We start from the raw sequence: 17,319 nt of genomic DNA, 5'->3' as shown, positions 1-17,319 counted from the left end.
AATGCTTTTAATGTTGGCTTTTTATAGTAATAATGACATCCCACTTCAGAGCTCTTCAGAAAATAAGATAACGCTGATAAGAAATGCTTAAAAGTTTAACCGAATATTCCTACAACTCTGTTCCCAGGCTGTATGTCATTTCCCATTGACATCTGTGATACTGCTTGTTGGCTCCCTGCCTGAAGTTGATGAGAGGGAATCACTCTCGATCGTCTTGCAACTCTACTGGTTATTCATGAACAGCATGAAGACACAGCTCTTTATTTTTTCATCAAAAACATAAGAAATGACAGACCGCCATTGCTTCTTTTTTTTTAAACATATTTAATCATGCATAAATCTACAGTCAGCGAAGACCATAATTGACCAGACCAGAGCCAGGAGTTTCTTTCTCGTTATTCAGCCAGCTCACAGACTAAACGTTCATTAGCCACATTTGAGTGGCTCTGCTGGTGACAGTTGTCTTTATAGGCAGAAAAGTCAACTGTCTTCACTCTGAGTTGCTACAGCTTGTTAAAATACTTAGTTATATAACATATTAAAGGAGCTGGATGTCACATTCAGAGCATATCTATGATTCAGAGTCTGGGGCGGGATTGTCTGCACACAGTGGCTGAGCTGGCAGCTAGCAGCTAATGGTGTTAACTATATAAACAGTGCTAACCACAGCAACAGTGCTGACAGAGCTAACGGTGTTAACCAGGGGGACACCAGAGGGTGAACACTAACCTGTCTGCATACAATTGCTGAGCTGGTGGCTGGCAGCTAATGGTGCTAACTATATAAACAGTGCTAACAACAACAACAGTGCTGACAGAGCTAACGGTGTTAACCCGGGGGGACACCAGAGGGTGAGCACTAACCTTCCGCAATGACACCATCCCAATAACCGTGGTAACAATCGTATGAGCCCAATGCAAAGCAGAGGTGATTACGTAACCAGTGTTGCACACTCACATGTAGTAACATGCATGTGCAGCCGGCCCGGTTTACACAACAAAGAACAGAGAAGCTCGGATTAGAACACACAGAGGGGGGGTGACTTTATTGTCTGCTCAGGACACCATTACTCCACTTTATCTTCACATAGCACATAGCTGTTTGCTGCTATATTCATGTTCTGAATGTCGCATACAGATCTTTTAAGCTCCTGTGATTGGATGTGATTTCAGTGTAAAAGCTCTAATCAAAACAATATGTTTAGATTTTGATTCAGCTCAGATGTACCTCTTTTGTTTGTCATCCTGCAGTTACATATGGCACTATATTTGTGACACTAGCTGTTGATTCATGCAGACATAAGTGGGATGTGCCATTTTGTGTATAGAATTTAAATGGTGTGTAAAGCAAACCCGTCTGGAGCCAGAGCTGTTATGATCTTGTTTGGAAGGCACCAATTTATTTAGTAATTGCCTCCGTCTGCTATCTGATTAAGACTTTCCTTTCTACGGATGTTGTCTCTCATTTCTCTCGCACTGGTATACCTTACAGGCATAAAGCTTCCTACAAAGCTTCAAACATCAATCTACTTTATTGGAGAATGTATGTTTTTGTAGTTTTTTTTATGATGAGAACAAACCCAGTGCTGAGAAGCTTACTTTTGAGATGTAATAGTTACTGTGTACTAGTTACCCTGTTAAAAATGTAATAAGTAATTTACCTTTTTTAATCACTTCATCAAAGTTTAACTTAGTGCATTTAATTACCCTTTGATTACTTTTCTAACAAATGTTCTCAGACTGGGCAATAAACCTGTGAGATAGCACAGACGAAAGATACGCACTGCAACAGTCCTGCGAGGAAGAGAGTAGGAAAAGGCCAGAACTCCATGTGCTGAAAGGCAAGAGGGAAAGCACACAATCCAATCACACGATATCAATCACATGCTGTGTTCCTGCATACTGTCAAATGAATGGAGCCTGTCTAGACATCGAGACAGCTCCTTGTAAGCCATCCTACCCTTTATGGTGTTGCACTCAAGTTTGTCCCAGCGACTTTGCTGACCCGTGCTGTGTGGGAAAAGATGCAAAGCAAAAGAATGAATGTGACATTCTACATATATGGGTTTTAGTGAAAAGAATATATTTGGATGTTATTATTTTAATTTAATTACAGAAAACTATTACACGTCATAGGTTAATCCCCAACACTGAACATATCTATCAAACTAATTGCTGAGATATGGGAACATGTTGACAATCCTACAACACGGTAAGATGAGGCAAGGAACACAGGCATTCTGATTATTAGACAGCTTTTAACCGACTGCTACTTTATTTGGAAGTAAAACTGAATGTGAATGCACCTGAAATGTTGATAATTATTCCTTTTGCACAGGAAAACTGTGTGCACAACTAGGACAGGGCGACAAGATCAAATATCCGAATATTTCCGACAGAATACTAGGAATGAAGCTGTTACTGGCTTCATGATAAGCCACAGTAAAAGTCCCTACAGTTAGTATAGCCATTTCAAATTTTTATTATCACAAAAAACAGTGAGTCACTTCTTTTACTCCTCTTTCAAACCATCTTTCCTCCCTGTCTAAGATGTGCACATTGCTGTCCTCAATGTGAGGATGGTTTGAAAGAGGAGTAAAAGAAGCCATCTACGTCAACCTGGAACGACCATCGTTAAACAGAGGGGATGGCTTACGACACTACTTATCCCCCACCTGCAATGCAGTCTTGGAATCCCTCCCCAGACGACTTCACACCCGTTCACCCCTGGTCCCACCTGACCCTAACGACTCACATGGTGGCCAGGTGGGTCAGCGCTCATATTGTGACCTTAAGGACTCTGACACTAAGAGCTCACATGACCCCTACGACTCTGCAAGGGTTCCCACCCACACAGGGTTTATAGCCTGCAACTTCGTACCAGTCATTTAGAACTGAAGAAGCTTCTTGAACGAGAAGCAAAACGTCTTCAAAAAACACAAGCAAGTCCAGTTGCCTACGATGTAGCACTTACGAGTGTTTGATAAGCGAGCTTTGGAAAAGTCGCACTAAATAGTGTCGATCATCAACTAAAGTTAACAACTGTCTCCAAAAACATGGCCACATGATGCCATCTTTAATATTAATGCACATTTAATATGGTTTTCATATGCTTACATAAGGCATTGGCTATGTTATCATTTTAATGTTTATGCAAAAAAAGAAATATATATATATATACCACTTCTTATTTTATTTGTGGTTTTCAACATGAGGCTTGATGAAATCATTTTAGCGTGTGTATCACTACTTTTTGGACATTTACAGCACATATTAACGATACCAATACTGATAACGTTGATGATTTTGGTCACTATCATCATGATATGACATTTTCATGCAGTGTCATCTCTACAGAATACTTTGATAAAAAATATTGCAACGATGCTGTAGGGTTGACTATTGATGCTTTTGCACAATCTTTACACAATGAGATTTTTGATTATAATCAGTAAGGTGGATATAATGACTAAGTGTGTAAAGGCAAATAATAGAACAGCTAGAAGAGTCTGGTAAGTTCAAATTACATCACTTTACTGTAGCTTTTAAAAACAGAAAAAGACAACACTTATGATAAAACAATACCCAATATCTAAGACGACATCTAGTCTCATATCACAACATTCACATACTAGATATATCGCCCCGCCCTACTCACAACTATGGCAAATGCATTAGGGTAGAAGTTGAACTGTTCAGTCTGTAAATTGTACGCTGTAAAGATCGATTCCAGCTGTAAATTGTAACAAACCTTGCTTCTCGGGCTCCTTAAGGGGCCCAAATGAAAGTTAAATCAAAAACAAAACACCATTTATATCAGCACTGGCTTCTCCCACTGTCCTTTATATGATCAGCAGACCTCTGGGGCGAATCGAGACAGGGCATTGTGCTGTTGGTGTGGATGTTTAAGATTGTGTGCAGGCAGATTGTGCAGCATTCATGGCCAGCAGCAGCAGCCCTGTGTAATGGTGGAGCAGAAACATTAAGAGGCTTTCGCAGCACGACAGGGCACAGCAGAGATGGAGCTCAGCACACTGGCTCTTCTCTTTACTCCCTGTTTCCGTTGTAAATCTTCCTGTCTGTCTACTCTCCCTCTCTCTCTCTCTCTCTCTCTCACCAGTTGTTTTCTCCTATTCCTGCTGTTCTCCTGTCCATATCTGTCCATCTGCCACAGCGCATCGCTCTCTCTTTCCCTCTCTTCCTCTGCAGCATGAGCCACAACGGGGCATCTGGGGACTTGCTGTGCCATTCAGCTTAATCTCCCCACCCAGCCCAGCAGTTTCCCAGCAGAAGCTGCTTTCTTCCTTAAATAGATAGGATGGAAGGCCAAATTAAGAGAAGAAGCGACAGACGGGGGGGAGGGAGAGTAGATGAAGGAAGAGAGAGAATAAACAAGGAAAAAGCCAGCAAGGGCGGATGCTAAGATTAAAAGGGAAAAAAAAACAGAGCAATGATTGGGCTACGGGGTAGTAAAAAAAGACAGAAGATAGGAAAAACGCAAAAATATATCTGGCTGGCACAGTTGTGTTGACTAATGTGCATAGTGGCAGTAAAAGCACAATGTAATAAAGAAAATAATGTGAGGTGTGAAAAGGAGAGCAGCGCTCACGGAGATGGAGAATGAGAAGGAAAACAAGGGCATGTGCAGAAAAACAGAACCAATGAGGTGGTAAAGTTAGCAGCACACTCATCCCTGTGGGCTTGTTACTTAAATCTAGATCCACGATTGCAATAATGTGAATGTAAGACACCAGTGAGCCCAGCTATGATTAATTTCATCAAGCCAGATTAAGAAAAGGAGAGAAGCACAAAAGAGCTCAAAGGGTATAAAGGGAGACTTATACTCATCCAGATACTGAAGGTCCTGGTTTTAAATTGTTTGGTCGATTTGCTTAAATTATTGATCAGATATTAAAGAAAGTTTAACTGGGAGAATGTCCTCCTGAAACAAATGCGATGTAATCAGCTGATGGCTTGTGGGAAACACAAAAACACTCATGGTCAGTGCCTGAATTGAACCAAAGAAGGTGCCAGTGCTCTAATTTAGCAGTGTTGCATGACATTATCATCACGTGTGTCCAATATATATTTGTATTTATATGCCTATCTTGGTAACATGTCCCACTTCAAATGTATTTTTTAATGTATTTCAATACTGGCCTACATAACAAATGACCAGGCCCATACAGAATATGAACCTGCAGAACTTTGCAGATTTTCCAGAAATTTTAGGAATATAAATGCGGGTTGTAAAACTCAGAATGTTGTCACTGTCTCCTCCACCTCCTTGTGCATGTATGTGAATTGTATTCAGTGAGCATTAAAATCAATGTTAGTGGTGTAGTGAAAAGAAATGTCAAAAATAAAATTTACTGTTAATTTGAAATAAATCAGTTTTTCTTCACTCTGCTCCATATTGAACCTTCCATTTTAATGTGCATGTGCTCCACAATTTGTTGACTGACTTCTCCAACAAACGTTTAAATTTTTCTTGGAAGTATTCATGATTTCATAAAATTTCTGTTTCAAAGTATCTACTAAAATCTACTACGTAGTTCTTTTGCTTGACGTAATTTCAGGTTTTAATGGACTGTGTAAAGTTTTTTTTTTTTTTCAAAATCAATTATTATCATACACAAATATTGCCTATCACATTATGGGGAAAAAAAAATCTTTTTTGGACCTCTAAAATAAAAAAAAAATAAATAAAAAAAAAATCCACAAATTCCATTTGGGCCTGCATATGACATATATTTCTACACCTTGTACATAAATGTATATTTGGTTTATGAAACTTTTATGAGTAGCTTATGATACAAATCAAACTGTACACATATATAATATTGCCTATACAGTTTGCTACAATAAAAGGAATGAGTCCTAAAATTAGTATGCATTTTAGCACTCCCTGTTCCCTCGTCTCGCAGTCAACATTTTTTGAATGGCTTTTTGGTTGGCTTAAATGAGGTCTGGTGAACACAAGCTTAAGAGATTTTCACGTCTTGTTTTATGACCTAAAATACGTCAGTTGATACCCCCCTTTTTTTAAAAATTTTGAGGCCTTTACATGTCTTTCAAAAGGCGATTGCTAAGAGGTGGCTAGATGAGACTATAGAACATCATCATGCCAAACCCAGCTTTACAGCCTTGTTGTGGTAGCAATGTTAAGTTACGTGACAGCTTTTTACTTCTGGGTATCAAATTTACACTCCAAAAAGTGGTGCTCAATTTTAATGATTATCTTGTTGAACAAAATGTTTCTGTATCATGAACCACAGAGCTTAATTTCTGCAGTAATTCATAACTAAATGGAAAAAAATCCAACCGGCTCTCTGGCGAGGGAACTAGGGTGCCGTTAACTTCCATGTTGGCCAACAATAAAACATGACATCCCTGAACTGCTCTATTCCCAAGGATTTCACTTCTCTGCAAACCAAGCATCCAAGCTTTCAATTAGGAGTGTAACGATTCACAAAATTTACAGTTCAGTTCGATATGATACAGAGCTGTCACAGTTTGGTACAGTTTTGGTAAAGCAACAAAGTAGAAATGCTGGAGGAATGTCCTTGATATTTCTTTATTGTATGTTATTTTAATTCATTTATTTATTGAAATTAACATTATGAAGTATGGTCTTTTTGACTTTGAACAATAATGGAGATATACCTGAGTGACCCCTCTTCCAGGGTGTCTTCTTAACAGCATGTAAAACAAAAACAGCCCTCCACAAAAAATAAACTGTAGTATTGTCGGTATTAACAAATACAAACAAAGAGAAACAATTGTGTTTCTGAAATGCCAGAGAAATTCCCTTTTTTTATTTCAAAATGAATAAAAACTAACATAATTTGGGTAAAGCAAACTCTAGCACATAGTATCACTGTTGTTTCTCCCATTGTGTGAGCGGTGAGTTCGCTACATACTAAGAGCTCTCTGAGCTCTTTCAGTCTAATAAATACATGAATAAACATCTCTGTTAAATGCCACAGTCATATAAACACAAGCTAAACAGCCATCACTAATCAGCCACCTGACCTGCCAGCAGTAACTGTTCATTGCTGTGGATGTTTGCTTTGTGTTGATGTTAGCTACTGAACAAGAGGCTATTGCCACTCAGCAGCTCTTGTTCCCTGGTTGGGGTGTGCAACCGTAGATTGTGTGTGCTGCTGAGTTAGCTGCTAACCAGAATCTGTCGTCCAGGGTGCGGCATTCATTTGGTGTGGGAGTGGCAGGGGCAGACAGTATGTTACCTGTTCTGTCGTATGGGCCGCCTTGTTGAGCACATTGGCACTGAGAATATTATATTAAAATCAGTAAAGCTGTATAATTCATTTTTAAAATGTAATAAGATAGTTCAAGATATCGAACCAAAGCCTTGTACCAAATGATTCAACACCCCTATTTCTAATCATCCAAAATAAACCAATTACTTTCCTTGCCAAAATAGTCAACTTGGTCCCTCGCCCAGCAGTCAGGTGCACTGTGCCCATGGTGTGAAATGGCACTGGCGCCACAGTAGCTGAAGACTGATGGGGAAGGCTCAGTGTTGGTGTGGCAACTAATCTGACAGCCTCTGAATCATTTGCACTGCAGGTAGCAACTAACAGTGCAGTTACAGCAGCAGAGAAGAGAGGAACCCTCGTTGCTGGAGCAAATTTGGGGTTCAATATTTTGCCCAAGTATACTTTGACAAGCAAACTGGAGGAGCTGGAGGTCGAACTGCCAATCTTCTGATTAGTGGAAGACCCGCTCTACCTCTTGAGCCACAGCTGCCCTTTGTACAAGCCACGTACTTACCTAGACTCAGCAGGAGGTGGTACGCAATTAAAGTAAGGGTACTCATATGGACAAAAATCAGAAGTGCTGGTACTCAGTACCGGCCCATTTCAGGCACTGCCCCCAGTTGTACAGTGGTGATACAGAATGGAGGTTCTTCCCTCACACATGATTTTTGGCTGAAAACAGACAGCAGCTGCAGAGAGCACTTGCTTGCTGTCAAACTTCCTGATCTGTCTAACATCTTGTGAAAGAGAGCTATTTCAAAGGCTCTAATTTGAGAGTGTCCTCTTTATCCTCTGTATGGAGAGTGCGAGCCCTCCTACGCATACTTGCTTTTTTGCCAAGATGAGAGGATGAGATGATGGATTCCACTCTGATGTCTGTTCACTACATATGAAGCAGGAGCCAGCAGTCAGGTTAGCTTAGCACAGAGCAAGACAAAGGGGGAAACAGCTAGCTGGGCTCTGTTTACCTGCACATTGTTTTATTGGGGCTTATGCGCCGCACTATTTCTTGGCTGGGAGCAGTAATTTCCTGGTGTCTCAGCTGGTTGAATGGCAATAGTCCAGCATATAACCCCTGCAAGCAAATTGTCATTTCAACTCTTTGGGTTTTTTTTTTTTTTTACAAATTGAGCAAATGACATCATGTCCAAACATCATTCAAGCTTCACCAGGAATCATTAGTACATGCTTTCTGTCTGGTCTTATTCCCACATTGAGGAAGCGGTCCGAACGCTCCAGCCACCTCTTCAGTTTGCACCAATGGCTGCAAAAGTTTTGTGCTGCAAAAAGTTTTAGTTTCATAAATCATTCCACTTGTTTCGGACAATATTAAGCAAGTCTTAATCTTCACCTCTGAATGGTGTGAACCTCAGCAGGACCCCCACAGCAGGTGGATTCCCTCGGCTCCCAATGCATCACATTTCTGTGCATTCTTTTAGCAGAAGGAGTCTTGCTCCTCGGTCTGTCTGGGCTTCCCGTCACAGTAAAACTCAGAAACACAAGCAATCCAAAAGCAATCCCAACAATCTAATACTGTTAAAGAGAACCAGGTTTTTCATCCTCTCTGTCGGTACCAGTAACTACACACATTGCCGAATTTCTTCTGTTTTTAAATGCTAGATTCACAGCAAGATCCCTGTTTTATGTGCTTTGATTCACAAACCTTCTAACTTGATCCTGATTTTATTCGAGAACTTTATGAACTTTTACCTCTTATTGTACTTAATAGTGTTGATTCATCGATTCTGAATGTAGGTTTTCTTTGTATTTTTCGTATTGATACACCTGTACCAACTGCACTCTGTGTCTTTCTCATATTGTTAATGTTTACTCCAGTCATTCTGCTGTTCTCTGCTACTTACCAAGAAAAGTAACCAGTATCATGTTATAGCCTTCTTATATTTATCTTTTAATTAAAAAAAAATATGTATATCTTTTATTCCCTCAATGTCAATTTTTTCCCTGTAGTATTGAAACTGGTATCGATTATCGTTATTTTTTGTACTGTACTGTACCGTACTGTAACAAGACTAGTGCCGAGATATGATGTGTTTTAATGTTCATGTCTGCCCCTTTTGTTTATTCTCGCCTCTGATTTTATGTTTTGGTTGGAGCTTTAACCTTTGTCCAGGTTGTCACACTACTGATAAGGTCATTGAATCAGGTATACCACCAAGCTCTTTGGAATACCTAGTCTTCCCCACTATAGAGCGTAAAGCTGCAATCTTCCTAACCTCACTTTCACCTTCCCCTATTTGCATACATCCTCTTAACTTAACACTCAGCTCTGCCAGACTTCTCAGGAGGCTTGTTTGAATCCCTCAATTCCTCCCCAACCATCCGTTGAGGACCTAGTTTCTGGTTTTAATAGTATATGTCGTAGAATTTTAGATGAAACGGCACCTTTTAAAGGCATTACAACTCAAACCCTCTCTCTGGCTAAATGATCACATTAGAGACAGTAAAGTACTGAACAGTAAAGTGCAGGAAGGCAGAAATAATTTGGAAAAAAGGTTAAAAACTTAATGACTCCTTATGTACCCTCAGAAGTCTAATGAATACCTTTCGATCTGGTGTAAAACAGACAAGGAATGCATATTTTTCCCACCTGATTGCCTCTCATAGCCACAATCCCAAAGTTTTACTTCAGACCACTGACTTAATGATCAGCCCCCCTCTTACCCAGTTTATTGAAGTCACCCAAGTAAAATGTGCAGGGTCCCTTAATCACTTTATCCATAAAACAAAGGAGATCGGGCAATAAACTTCTCCCCCATCATGTGAAATCTACACCTCTCCTGAGCGAGTTCCCTTTTTCACTCACTTTGAACCAATCGGTCCGTCAACCCTAGAAAAAATATCCCCCATAAAATTCTCTTCCTTTCTAAATTTCATACCCACTTGGTTTTTAAAATCTAGATTTCCACATTACTGCACCTAATATTATTTCCATTATTACCTGTCCTCTTTCCATTAATACTTTCCTGTCTAGTTTTAAGAATGTAATTGCCCAGCCTTTGCTGAGAAAGTCCACCCTTGACACACTGGTTTCAAAGTTTCAGTTTCTATCAAAGTTTTTAGAAAAAAAAAATAGTATCAATTAGTTTATTTAATGAACAATAGTATATTTGCTATTTTTACCATGTTAGAGCATTAAAAAGTGCTCTTTTTATTTAGTGCTGCATGTGGGTTTGTTTCTATGACAACAATACCTTGACATTAACGTTAACTAACGTAACAATACCTTGACAGAAGTTAACTACACAGTTAACAAGCTTACAGCACTATAGTGATAAAAGCACAACAGTCACCAGAAATTCCCATGGCACGTGTGTGTCACCATTTCTGATCAAGCACTCACTTGGTAGACAATGGTAAGCAGCCAAGGAAAAAAACAATGAGTATATCTACTGATATTGTCTCATACAGATCACAGGCCCCTGAAATAAAGCAAATTGTATCGTGGCGACCTTTGTAATATCAGCAAATATCCTACTGTCATCAAAAGAATCAATATAATTTTGCATCATGAAGAAACTTGTGATTCACACCCCTGATGTCCGCATGATCTGCTCCCACAAATATGCTTTTCTGTCTTTGTTGTGACCGTTTCTGACCAACATTCAGCTCAGGATAAACAGTAAAGGAGCAACAGTGACGACACCAGACCTTCTCTGAAAGGTTCAGAGATTTTCAACTAGAAGTGCTCGGAGCAGCCACACAAAAGAGTCTGAGCACTCTGTAAAAGAAGGTGGGTGCAGCACCTTTTCTCTAAGCAGCCACATGCACCCCAATATGCGTTCTCCTTAATAGCAACAACTGAAAAAGACACTTGTGCTCAGAAAAAAAAAACCCACTATGTGGACACCCAGTCTTAGGCCCTGTTTAGACGACAACGGTTTCTCTAGTAACAGAAAAGTCTGTCCTTTGCGCTTTAAAAAACTTCTGTGTTTATATGACGACGTTATTGAAACGATCCCCGTTCACATGGAGCCGCAAAATCTACTGGAAACGCAAGGCAAATAGGTGGCAGTGTAAATTTGCAAAGCAACACCACACGCCTGCGCTGAAGCGCCTTCCTCTACAACGCGGTGATTACAAACCAAAACAAAGAAGACACAATGGCGAAAGATTGCACAGATAACTTTGTCTGGATGAACGATGAGGTGGAGTTGCTACAGTAACAGATCTACACTTCACTTCAAATCAACAGGGTGAGCAGCACAAACAGAGCTCGGCATTGTTGTTGTGATGGTCGGCATGCCTAGTGAATGGAACCGTAATGCGCATGTGCGAAAAGTTTCCGTTTTCAGAGGAACTGCATATTGCAAGTTTACATGACAACGGAGACGCTGCCGTTTCCAAAAAGTTGCAATCTGGAACCCGTTTTCAAATCGTTGCGTTTTCAGGCACCCGAAACGCCGCTGTCGTGTAAACGATTGGCCAAAACGCAACTAAAGTTTACTGTTTTCAGTTGAAATCTTTGTCGTATAAACAGAGCCTTAGTTTAGCATGTAAGCATCCTAACAGTTGCTAATTAGCACTAGACAGAAAGTAGCTGAGGCTGATGAAAATCTCATTAGTCTTCCTTCCTGGAAACGTCAGGATGTTCATCCCGAGGAGACATTCACCTTCTGGGAAACATTATGTCAATACAAACTTTAATCCTGGGGCAAACATGAATGTCTGCACAAAATGTCATGGCAATTGATCCAGCAGTTGACATATTTAAGTCTGGACCAAAGTGATGAATAACTGAGTTATAGATAAAAATAAGAAGAGGATGAGGAGCCCCTTCTGAAATGGATAATGGAGCCAAAGTTTGCTTTTCAGGAAGTGTGTGAAATTTGTCTGTCTGGCGCTAATGTAGCACATGGAACAGTTGACCTTGAGACATGACCTCAAAACATGGGTGTATTGTTTATAGAAGACAAACACCTGCTGTGACCAACAAACCATTGCAAACAAGTGACAAAAATGGCACAGATGTGTTCATAAAAGCAGTCATGCAATCAATGCCTAAAGGCTGCTGCAGAGCCATCAAGCACCAGCTGTTGTACCATGGCTCTCTTTCTCTGCCTCCTTGTCTTTCTGGCCCTCCATATCAGACCTGCAGGGTCCTGGTGGTCCGGCTGATCAGCCCCAACATGGATGAAAACGATTGGGAGAGAACAGGACTGCAGGGGCCAGTAATGAAGTGTCAAGGAGGATAAGGACATAAAATGAAGAAGAGAGATGGAGGCCAAGGAAACACAGACCCTGCGTAAGTGTTAACGCAACAGATGAAACCAGAACTTTGCTTGCTGCATACAGAATGGCTCTGGGGCTGAATGCCAAAGAGATTTTATCCTCACATGTTTCAGCAGAGTATCAATCAATCTGCAGTGAATACTGTATGTCATCGTCATTACAGCCATTACACTAAAAGACAGCATGTTCTCTATATGGACAGATGTGACAGGTCAAATGGGAAAAGTCCTTTGGGCTTTCTGAATGAAGCCTTGAGCCCCAGGAAAGTGTAAGCGCATTTTTCACTATTGTTAACACTAAGCTTTCTCCGTGATGGAAGGCTTCAGCCTTTGTGGCAACTTTTCACACACCTCCCCAGCAAGAGCATGTATCAAAGCCAGTGTTTCTGGTGGCAGCAATCACATGAAGCAATAAAAGGGCAATCAGTTTCCATGAGCTGATGTGTCTCCGTGCTTCTGGCAAACTTGAAAATAATACTCATGACTCCATGTGGCAGCAGTCACACAAAGCAATCACACAGTGACTTGTTTCCCTCCAGTCTGAGTCTATGCTTCTTGCCAATCTAAATGTGGAAGCAATCATCACAAATAATCAAGTAGCTATGTCTCTGCGGAGCTGAATTGTGTCAGTATTGAACTAATACTTTAGGCCATTACAGTAATTATTTAATCAAACCTTCCCCCTTGCTCTAAATTGCCTCCAGCATTAATGGATCTGTAATAATGTAACTCGTTTCAGCCTCACAGTTATTTTCTTCGAAAAATAATCTTTGGTGCAAAGTGCTTTGTCGTGCTTCAGGGTGGTACCTCAAAATGTGGTTATTTTCTACCAAAACATCACTGCGTTTTCTGAAGGGCTTGTGCCACAAAAGACATTTTTTCTGGGACATCACCTCGTTTCCTGTTGGCATAGTGCCACGAAAAGCAGCTTTTTTTTTTTTAACGAGGATACTGCTGTGTTTCTAGCTTGTATAGTGACCCCAAAACCGGGTATTTTACATCAAAACTTGATCTTTTCCTAACCAAAAACCGTGTTTTTTGAGCCTAAATCTAACCACACGTTCGCCACAGAGTTGTTGGCAAGTAAGGTCTCGACATATCTGCTACAAAATAGCAGATATGTTGATTGGGCTGAATTAGAAGCTCTGGACCTCTGTAGCCCGCTCCTTATTTTTTGGTTTCATATACTTTATTAATCCCCCTGAGGGAAAATTCAATTTTTTCACTCCATTATCAATTACACACAGTTTCAAAATACACGCATGCACAAAGAGGACCTATACATGCACTAAGTGGAGAGACGTCAGAGTGAGGGGGCTGCCCATGGATGGGGGGGGCTTGGTGCCTTGCTCAAGGGCACCTCGAAAAGGAGGTGTCCAGCTACCAGTCCACGCTCCATATTTGGTCCTGACAGGGACTCAAACAGGCGACACCCCGGTTCCCAACCCAAGTCCTTATGGACTGAGTTACTGCCACCCTATCTCTGCTTGAGACTACTGTCTACTATTATAACACACCCGAATGTCTGACCGAACAGTAGGCAGTCGGGTTGCACCGTGGGTATTGTAGGCACCAGGTTTTGACAAGGAAAAAGAAGAACGTGTGAAATAAAAAAAGGTTCTGAAGTCCCTTTTGAGTCCAACAATATTATACTAGTGCGATGTTAAATAGTGAAGTATTCTGGCATGCAGTGCAACTTCAACATGCTCTGAGGTTGTATGTGTGTGTGTGTGTGTGTGTGTGTGTGCGTGAGACTGTGGTAGAGAGGGGTGCATAGCACTGCAGTGCCACACAGCCATTTACCCAGAACCTGATTTAATAGAAGAGCCCTTTTTTTCACAGCAGACATTTAGACATGTCTCAGCAGAGAAGGCACAGATGTAACTAATAACCTTAACAATCATTCAATTTAAGCGTCACAATAAACCGTGACGGTGAGCCAGCATGCACAATTCAAGGCCCTGAAACCATCTGAGATAAACAGAATTCAGCTCTCATTAAGGTTATTATGCACTCCTGTGCTTTTCTACCGTGACATGTCAAAATGTCTGACGTGAAAAAAGGTCTATTTTTCTAAGTCAGTTACGGAAAACCTCAGTTCATTTGACTTGTGTGTTTATGTTAATCCAGTTTTGTCTAAAACATGATTCAAATGTTAAATTGTTCAGACATTTGAGCATGTCTTTACAAAGACTTTTTTTTAATAAACCAGTTGGTCTAAGCTATTGTTAAACTTAAAACTTTTGTCCATACTGCCCACCCCAGCTAAATGTGTTGCATTGAGCTGGGATTGAGGCCATGATCCTAAATTTGCCCATGTGCACTCATGCTTGTTACCCCAAACACACTGCTGCTGTCACAGCTGGAAACAAAGCATTGGTTTTATTTACCTTTGTTCCCAGTATATGAATGGGACATAAAACAAGTACACGCCAACATGCTTCCCAAAACTGCAATGTCCTCTGCCGTCTCTACAATCATGATCCCACCACCCCCGCCTCAGTCGCACCAGGTCAATGGGCCTAATGAGAGGAATCATGTAAACAATAAAATGTAATTAAACAATAGGGCAGCTGCTGTCACACAGACACACACCCACCCACACACAAAACATGCAAACCTGTTAGCGTGAGCTACAAGGTGCACTTAAGAGAATCCAAACTGCACATACGACAAGCTGTTTTAATTAACACGATGCCGACCTGCTGACACATGGACCAGCCTTGAAGAGACACAGGCTCATACAGTGGAGAAATGAGGTGATCACTCTTTCTACTTTATCACTGATTCTTTTTTTCTCCTCTTCTCACTTTATCTCATATTAATCGAAAATATGACAACGAAAGAAAAAAGGTTGACATTTCGAGAAGTAACATTCTTTGCTTTCTTGCCAAGAGTTAGATTAAAAGGCTGATACCACTCTCATGTCTTTATGCTAAATATGACCTATAGCCTGCAGCAGGGGAAAGCAGGAGAAACCGTTGATTAGTTAGATTATTAACATGTGGATTGGTGAGCTTTAGAGGTGATGGCAGGCGAATTTTGTTTCCTTTAGGAAGAGCTAGGCTTGCTGTTTCCACCTGCCTGCTGTCTTTATGCTAAGCTACGCTAACTGAATACTGGTGGTAGCTTCATATTTAGTGTTCAGACACCAGGGCAGACCCAGAACATGCTGGAGGGATTACAGTTCATATCTCATTTGGCCTGGGAACGCCTCTAGATCCCCCAGGAGGAGCTGGAAAGTGTTGCTGGGGAGCGGGACGCCTAGGGTGTTTCGCTTGGCCAGCTGCCCCCATGACCCGGCCCCGGATGAGCGAATGAAAATGGATGGATGGATGGACATTAGAGTGGTACTGAACCTCTAACACTAAAAAAAAGTGAATATTTCGCAGAATGTTGAACTCTTTCTTTTATGGCACTGACTCGATTTTCTGCCTGCTTGAGCTGCTTAATTGTTACTTTCTCTACATGCACCGCCCGTTTTATTCCTCTCTCCATTTCTCTCTAACTCCCTCCCTCCCTGCGACATCTCATCCACGCCTAAATGTCCCCTGTGCTGGCAGGCTGGATGTCCAAACTGTCCACTTTAAGCATCCCACTTAATCCTCTGATGGGAATATTGGCTCAGTTCCACACTCATCTGCCCGGGTTAATGTCTGTAGCTGGCTGGTGTGTGTGTGTGTGTGGCAGCGGCCATATCTGTCCCACACAAACCACCTTAATCGCATCGAAAGAAATGCAGTACTGTACTCACACACACACTCTTGTCTTGCAGAATTCAGGGGCCTCATTTATTAAAGCAAGAACAAGTTCTAAATGTCTGCAACAGAAACTGTGTGAATGAAAATGTGTATTTATGAGACATGCATACTCACACTTAAACACAATGAACAAATCTCATCCACTCTACATCCATCTGCTTGTGCATGTACATGCCATATATGGTCAATGACATCTCTCTGACAGTCCTAGTAGGGAGTTATTTGTTGTAGACAAAATTGGCAATCGAGAACAATAAAGACAGAAGTTTAGAGACTGTAGCATCCCAAAAGCAGATGTAGCGGCTTCCCAGCATGCACTAAGGCAATGGACTTATGGACATAAGTCTTATTTGTAACAAGCAAATGTGGTTACACTATGTGTAATGTGGTACGTACAACTGTTCAGCTTCTCCCTACTGCGCATAAAATGTGGAATTGTTGAAATGTTGCTAATCTTGTTGCTACTCCACCAAAAGACTGTATAATTTCAAGCACTCACGATATTAATGTGTCATTGCTGCGAACCCTAAACCACTACAGTACTAAATGAAATTCAGATAGACTCAAGTGTTATTTAACACAAATACAAATGGCTAAAAGATAAACTAGAAAAGTGCACACGGTGCAGATCTCTGCCAAGCAACCATGTTCTGGCTGCAGCCACCAGAGTTGACCGTGGCAGCTCTAGACAAAGCACACGGTGCAGCTGTGCCCAGTGGAACTGTCCCTTCCGGCTTGTGATTCCTTTTTCTTCCAAGGATGGCGAAGGCATGACTCACACTGCCTTGGATTAGTCTGCCCACACATTCTTACCCCAACCCTATCAAATCTCACTCCCCTTGACTAAACCTAACCAACCTAACCAATGAAGGCAACAAGCAAATCAGAGAGAGTGTAGGGTGGGTCATGCCTTTGTCACCCTAGGAAAAACTATCTTTTGCTCCCAGCTTCCTTACAGTCAAAATGGCTGTGAAGATCATTGCATCTCTTATTGTGCCTAACTTTAGTGGTTCATAATATATCGGAT

At 41.0% G+C, this 17,319-nt stretch overlaps 1 protein-coding gene across 2 annotated transcripts in view; it reads right to left on the bottom strand.

The window, feature by feature from the left end:
• klhdc8b (kelch domain containing 8B) overlaps positions 1–17,319 on the bottom strand; it is a 283,831-nt gene that overhangs the window by 262,292 nt on the left and 4,220 nt on the right. The window contains exon 2 of one of the 2 annotated variants that reach the window (XM_078170215.1): positions 1,960–2,009. The exons of the other annotated variant lie outside the window; for it this stretch is intronic. The gene's annotated coding sequence lies outside the window, so the exon portion shown is untranslated. The remainder of the gene's footprint in view (positions 1–1,959; positions 2,010–17,319) is intronic. 2 annotated transcript variants of the gene reach the window in all.

Source organism: Epinephelus lanceolatus, chromosome 8 (genome assembly GCF_041903045.1).
Source record: "Epinephelus lanceolatus isolate andai-2023 chromosome 8, ASM4190304v1, whole genome shotgun sequence".
Classification (NCBI taxonomy): Eukaryota; Metazoa; Chordata; class Actinopteri; order Perciformes; family Serranidae; genus Epinephelus; species Epinephelus lanceolatus.
This window is presented reverse-complemented; position numbering and strand designations above follow the sequence as displayed.